The following is a 7,835-nucleotide window of genomic DNA, read 5'->3' as shown; positions in this document are numbered from 1 at the left end:
TTAAAATGACTACTAGTATTCTCTCTCCATACTGAAACAGAAGTGTTTTACAGAGTCAGATTTTTTTTAAACAGGGTTATTGAACTTGCTGTTTGCTCAAATTAAGAAATATCAATGGTATATGCAATAAAAAATTGATTTTCAACAGTGSTATGTGCAACACAGCTCATTTGAGGAATATTGCTTGGTTTATCCTCTATGGGCAGAATCTGCAGACTGTCTGACAGCATTTTAAATTGAAGTAGTGGTTTTAGTAATGACATGAATAAAACATCCCATAGCCGTGTAGCTGGAGCCAAATAAGCCTTGAGATCTAGCCACAGCTGATCTCAATCCCTAGAAAGAATTTGGGTCAGAGAGAGACACTAAGAAATGTGATTGCCAATCTGAGTATCACCTTGAAAAGGTGTCACTATTTCATCTAATATTTATTTTCTTTTTATCAGCACAGCAGACTTGTGTAAAGTACGATAGTAACAATGYACTTTTCTTAAAACAATGAACTTTTCTTAATACACTGTATTAGGAAAATTTTGCCTTACATATTGTCTCTATAAATATAGATTTATATTCTGGTGTATGTAGCTCTTCATTTGCTGTTTTTTCTGCACTTTGTCTTTTAATATCTTGAGAATAGGTCTGTGCTTCCAACACACCATGTCCTCTCATTAGGACATTATTTATTTAGGTATATCTTGAAGGTCAAACAAATAACTCATTGGCATCCAAAGTTTATATTTACCTTGCATCCATGTCATGACTGTTCCAAAAACCAGGGTTAGCGCACATGGGCCTGCTTTGCCAAGCCCGCTGGGCTCTCTGCACAMGACAGATGCATACCAAGGTGATCTCATGTGTGTTCACACCAGATTCAAGGTACCTACTATGTGATCTTTTCTTTTTCTCTCACTTGCTTTAGGGTCTCTCTTCAGACTGTAAATCCAAGGACCATAATTCCATTCCTGAAAACACATCTTCCTTCCTCCCACTTTCCCCCTAATCTGCCTTATCRGCATAATTTGCAAACCTTTTTTGCAGAATATTGTCTATTTTTTTGTCTAGTGCCAGATGAAAGTAATGTTTGTTGGCTCTTAGGTGACAGTGTAATAAAGATAGTGGCAATAATCTTATGGTTTAAACGAGCATGTTGTCTGAATTTATTGTCATGGAATAAAAACTGCTAAAATATCACYTCTTGCATTGAACTCAACCTTGTGAGTTGAGAACTGTTTAGGGGTTAAAGACAGTTGCGCTTTCCATGGATGTTTTGCATCTTTTATGCAGAAGTGAGAAAAAATGGACAGTTGTACTATGCAACTTGCTTGACTACTTAATGGTCATGTGCCATCACCATTTTGCAAACCCCTTTGCTGAAAGTCTTGCTGTCTCTGCCTCCAGATTTGCATTTACACCACAACTAGGAGTTATGAACAGCACAACTCTGCCAAAAAGATGTATCCAGGGCAATAAATGCACAGTACTCTGTTTCAGGCAAGTTCTGCTGGGTTAGATCAAACAGCTGCCAAAAGCAGGCTTGACTAACCAGCATGATTTGTCTCAGGCAGATTAGGGAAACAGTAGCACAATTCCAGTTCACTGAGCCACAGGGAGAGCCCTGGTTTATGGGAATGCCTGTTYCAGATGCCTGGCATCTTTAGCCTGCAGAAGCAGGTCTGGAAGAGGATGTTTACCAGCTCTCTGTAAAATAATGACTGTTTTCTGAGGCTCAGTCACATGGTCAGAAATGGCTTTGTGGCACTTGAAGATGTCCATCCCCAGTCATAAAATGGAAATTACCTTCTTCCTGGTACAGCTTAGATGTCAGAATAAGTCATCTGGGCACTCATGGTATTTCAGTGCAAAGACAGCAGGATAGTAATTGCTAATAGGAGCAATGTGAGTTCATCYACCTGGCTTTTCCACTGGAATTTAAGCACTGATTTTTTTTTATATTCTGGGCTGATTGTACAGCTGCTGCAGAGTGATGACAAACACCTGGATGTTGGTCACATCTTAAACTGGCACAGCTGCTTGGCCACTAAATACCTGACTTGAGACTAAACATTAGTGACTTTACTGCACAAGGTTTGCTGTGGCATTGTAAAGGACTTGGAAAGGATGCATACTACACCTGGGTAGAACCCTCTCCCATGCAGAAATAACTTTTGAAACAATGTGTACATTTTAGAAGAAGAAAATTCCTCTGTGGGAAACCTAGAGTTTTACCTGAATGTGAAAATGCCACAAATGTAAGGCATTTTAAGTATGCAAGGCAAGCAATTCTCTGTCACTTAGCAAACAGGAAAAGTSAGAATAGTTGAGGCATGAAAGTCAGTAACAGCCACAAATAAAGTAATCTCTGGTGAGTGTAACCATGAAAAATGTGAAATGTGTTTTTCCCTCAAGCTTCAAAGTGATGTCCTCYGGTCCCACAGAAACTGAATTGGTGCTAAGGTCTCATAAGAAGAAAAATTCGTCAGCTCAGATATTGTCTCTCAGCATTGTCTGTGGCACACAAAGCAGCAGTAAATGCTACATTGCACACCTGCATCTGCAGATGGTTCCAAGAGCTGCTGCTGCAGTGAATCCTGAAGTGAGTAAATCCAGAGATTCTGGAAGAATGTGGCATTAGTGGCTAGTCCTGACAGAACTCACCCCATTAGTACTCTGAGTCAGTATTTAGCAAGTTACTAAGCTTCATTTGACAGGTTGAATAATGAGGGATCTGTCACATATGTAGGTAAATAGTTGTAAGGAATAATTATCTTTGGTGTTGCATTGTTTTTGATCTTGCTTCAGTTTCCAACCAATTTGTTGGGCTGTCTTTTCCTACTCGATTCAAATGGCAGTACTCTCAGAAAYCACTTTCCCACATGGGCACTTTATACCCCAAGAACAGGTTACCCCCATACCTTTTGGCAGGTGTTTGTAATATGGTGGTACTGGTGCAGCTTTTTTACTTTTKCTTGGGTTGGTGCACAATATTTTGTTCTGTGGTTTGTAACAGAAACTGCGTTGGTTTTTTTTCCTGAAAGGTTGCCTTGAGTGTTGCGAAGCATCTGGCTCTTAGAGGCTATCTTTTGACACAATATGTTCACATCTCTTTACCTCTTAAGAGCAGATTGCTGATGCGATAGGGAAAATATCTGAACCTGAACCATTTGTCTGACTGCACCATTGCAGCTTTCACTCTTGGTTGGAACTGTGAAGCACGATTTTTTTCTTTCCTGATGTGAACCTTGCACAAAAGATTTGCTCCAACTAAATCTCCTATCACATTATTGAAAGCCTGTTTAAACTGCACTTGGCAATGAAGCAGTGGTTTCACAGCTAGAAAATGGGGCTGTAACCCAGGATCCTGCCTGTTCCCGATGGGACACCACCTCCTGTTGCATCAGTCACAGCAGTGAGGACACAGACACTCACCCACGGTGCTGCTGCAGTCCTTGAGACCCAGGCAGGGTGTGAAAGCAGCCCATGGTGCAGTTGTTAGAGCAACTGCCATCAGAGAAGCTGCAGCGCTGGGGCAGCACAGCCATCAGTTTGCTCGGGTCTTTTGCAGTCCCATTGTGCAAGATCACCGTCAAAGACACGCATCACAGAAGGGAGTTTGCACTGGAACTGAGACTTGACTTAGTGTGCTGAGGACTTTGGTACTATTCCAAYGATCTTCAAGTGGGTCAGGTACTGAAAGGGAAGCCAGTGCTGTTTGGACAGCATTAATTTTGGTTATGATGTGCATTGTCTGGTTAGACCTGTTTCTGAAATGTGCCACTACATGATGTGCTCATTACAGCAACCTCATCATCTCCTCCTGCCCGTCCTCAGACTCTGCTGTAAACAGTCCACTGCGAGTCCGCCGGCACTGCAGGCAGCTCTTGTGCAACAAGTGCTGCTGGAGCCAGCTCCTGGCTGGCTGCTGGAGTGGAAAGCGATGCACAGAGCTCTGAGAGAGAGCTGCCTTAAGCTGTGCCCATCAGCAAGGGTTTTGTTTGTAAGTCAGGTCAGTAACAGGGAAAATGGGGTTGAGACAGCACCTCAACATCTCTTTTTCTTCCTACTTGCAAAAATATTTGAAAGTAATTTAGTCTGGTTTAATTTTGAAATTGTTGAGCTATTTAGATTGTCATATTTTAGCTTTTACTATGTTTGTGGTGGCATTTAAATGCAACAGAAATTAAATTTAAACACGTCCCAGCCAAATGTTCCAAGCAACAAGTTTCCATGAGTGAGAAAGCAAATAACTTTATGTTGCTTGTTTTCCTTGTCTTGCCACTTCACTGCCTTACACTGCATCCCCAGGCCTCTCAGACACCCCTACCATGTCAAAAAAGACCCCAAATAAAACAAAAAATAAAACCTGTGTTCCTTGTTAAAGCAAATAAAATAGTATGTATGTTATTTCCACAGAAGGAAAAAAATAAGAAAAAAAAAAGAAAAAAAAACCAACCTACTCCGAACTTACAGATCTACCTGAAATGAAGATAGCTTTATTCAAGTGAGTTATACCTCTGTCTAAACTCCTCTCAAAAAGTGATTGAGAAAGATAAAAACAAGTTCATTCTTCATCAGGACATACAGGAAAGAAAAAAAAAAAAAAGGTCTCTAATTGGATAAAATAATGTAAAACGTTATGCTTTCAAATTGTTCTGTTTCTTCAGAGAGAAATTTAATAGTGTCCTGGTAAATCATATTTCTAAATATTGATCCTGTTTTTACAGGAAGCTGTTGTCCCTGCACTTACTGAAATCTAGGAACCTTGTATACAAATCAGTCAGTTGGTTTTGATTTGCAGGGAAGGAATTACGGTGCCAAAAGTATACATTCATCTGGTTGTCGTGAGCTTTTTTTGTTCTTTCAGTGATTCAGAGTAAGATTTTGCAGAATCTTCAACAGGATCTATTCAAAGCTACTATGTGGTTCATTCATTGGATCTTGAACTGTCTTCTATATGGTTACTGTCTTTTATATGGTTACTGTCACGTAAATGCAGTACTTTCAGTCATGCAAATCTGAAAGTAACCATCACAGGCAGTGATGCAGGCACTTACAGAAAAAAAAAGAAAGAGTGGGGCAGGGGGGAAGCTCTCTCCCCGAATCTGGGCTGTACAGGGAGGGCTCTCACTGTTTTTCCCACCACATAAGCAAATAATTTTTTTTTTTAGCCTTACAGTGAGTTCAAGCCCTGAAATGCTCAGCCCTGAGTGTGCAGTCAGGTGCTTTGCAAACCAGGATGTGGTCATTCTGTTTCCTTCTGTGACAGAAATGCTTTCTTTATGCTCTTGTATTTCAATTCCTCACCCCTGAGTAAGGAAGACCTGAGAATATGCACGTATGATTCCTTAGAAAGGATGGTTTGTTTTATAAAAAGAAAATCATGGTTCCTGGCTTTGGTGAAGCACAATTAAGCCTCACCAAGTCACCATCTGAAATTTAAAAATCATATTCTCCTAGGTATGTAGTGAATACTTTTCTGGAAGTTAACCTATGTTCTGCTTTTAAAGGCCTACTTGTAAAAATGTAAACTTAGATTGATTCCAATATAATGTGCTTTTTACATTTGTCTAAAGTTTCTGATGCCTTTCACATGACTAAGATTTTATGTTAAGATATAAATCAGGTTATAAACCYAGTATTTAAATAATTAAAGATTTGCTGTGACCTTCAAGACACACAGGTGAATGGGAAGGGCCATCCTTCTGGTGCTGACAGCAAGATGGTGATGTGTTACTCAGGTGGAGATATTCTGTATGGACTGGCAGGCACATAAGCAATGCCTACTGCTATTTAGTGATACCATCAGTAYCTAATATCAGAGGACTGATAGGACTTAGGGAAAAATTAAAAACCAAACCGTAAGTGGCTGCTTGGGATAATGCTGAGCTCTTCTCTGTGCAGGRTAAATTATTTTAGCTCTGCATGTTCTTGTGGTTGCCGTAAGCTGGGTTTAAGGCTGCTCAATGCTCAGATGTGAACTTTCCAACAGGGGCGACCCTCTCACCTACAAGAACCATTCCCTTGGGGCCAGGCTCCAGAAGGACATGAGATGTTTGGGAGACAGCTGGGGTGAGCCAGGTAAGCCATAGAGTGCCTCACTCTTCCTGTGCTAATCTGTCCTACTCCACCTGCCTGTCTTCCTCCTGGCTTTGACCTACCCGGAATTAACATTATAAGCACTTAACAAACACCTAAATTAGTTCTCTGTGTAAGCTCATTGGGTAACTTTTAGTGAAGCCTCATTTTATGCTTTACGTATGGAAATAGAAAAAAATGGTAATTGTCTCCACCTTGGACAGTCACAGAACAGATCTCAGACAGGAAAGGAGGAGCTACAGAGGAATTTGTGTTAGCAGATATGATACACTGGGTCATAAATCTGCACCAAAAGAAGGCTCAGGCTCCAAACCCAGCTTTTAGTAATAAAATTAGAACTATCATTACACTTGTGCTTGTGTGTCGTAGCTACAAACTCACATATAAAGGAGAGCTGTTTTACATGAGAATTGAGATTACGTGGTAGGAGCATGATTTTATTTTTTATTGAGTGTAATGTGGCAAACTGAAGAGTGTCTGAGGGAGAGTCAGCACTCTTCCACTTYTAGATAAAAAATGTGTAAGTAAGATGAAGATAAGGCAATGGGCTGGTTGTTCATGGCTGCCATGAGCATAAGGCCAGTGTCAGGAAGCACAGAAGCAATTACTAGAGAAGTTAATCCAGAGCCATCTGYAGTAACAGGGACAGTAAAAGTTGTTCTTTTTCTTCTTTCTTGAAAGAAGAAATGCCAGTTCCTCAAAAATGGTTTGTGGGAAAATGTTTTGTGTTTTGAGAAGAGCATCAAATTTGTTGAAAACTGTTTTTGTGACATTTTCAAATGAAAAATCTGTGTTTTAGTACAAGTTTACTTTTGAATTAGTTCAGCAAACTGTTTTTACAAGAGTCAAAATTAAACCCTTTCAAGTTACTTTATCTTAACTGTCATGGAATGGAAAAAAAAAAAACCAAAACAAAACATATTAACATAAGAGGTTGTCCTCATCTGGCAAAGGAAGTACTTAGGAGGAGAAATGACATTGAAATTATATTGAAACAATGTGTAAGCTATATTCTTCATATTAACAACTGGTAATCTTTCCCTTCTCATCTCATCTTTGATCTGCATTTTGACTATACTGTAATTTTGAAAAGGACTGGTTCCTATTGCATAGTCATGTTGCAATCATTTATTGTGTTGTTCTTATATAACACCTACTCTAGGCGTATATACTTAATTCTGATCAGGAGATTAAAAAAAAAATATGTCATATATGAACATGCATAATCGCAATAGGAAATGCTTGTAACTAACTTCAAGAGACAAAACTGGTGAAATCACTGTTACGGAAGGTACCTCAGAGAAGGAATCCTGCTTCCATGCCCTGCAGATATGTGCCCTGCAGATGTACAGGCACCTATAGGAAAATAGTAATGATGGAGGTCCGTGGAGCTGGATGCAAAATGTGCATCACACAAGGCCCTGGTATTCAGAGGCCAGTTCAAGAGTCACCAGAAAGAAATTCTCTCCCTGGCTATGCCACTTACTTCCTTTGGGGGATCTTGAGCAAGACATGTTTTGACGCACATTTCAGCTTCAGAACCCACTAACTTTTCCGTCATTTCCCTGGCATCTGGGACCTAGATTCTTTCTGGCTGACCAGCCTTACTATCAGAAGTCCTCCTCTGCCAACTTACAGAATCTGACATTTTCCAACTCTTCTACAGCAACTGCCCTTTGCCGAACGACCTGTATTTAACTCGGGGCACCTGTAAGCATTACCTCAGGTGGCACCGTCATTGC

This window comes from Malurus melanocephalus, unplaced genomic scaffold, assembly GCF_030028575.1.
Source record: "Malurus melanocephalus ecotype Western Australia unplaced genomic scaffold, MMel_1.1 scaffold_73, whole genome shotgun sequence".
NCBI classification, from domain to species: Eukaryota; Metazoa; Chordata; class Aves; order Passeriformes; family Maluridae; genus Malurus; species Malurus melanocephalus.
The sequence above is the reverse complement of the archived record's forward strand: the minus strand, read 5'-3'. Positions refer to the sequence as shown.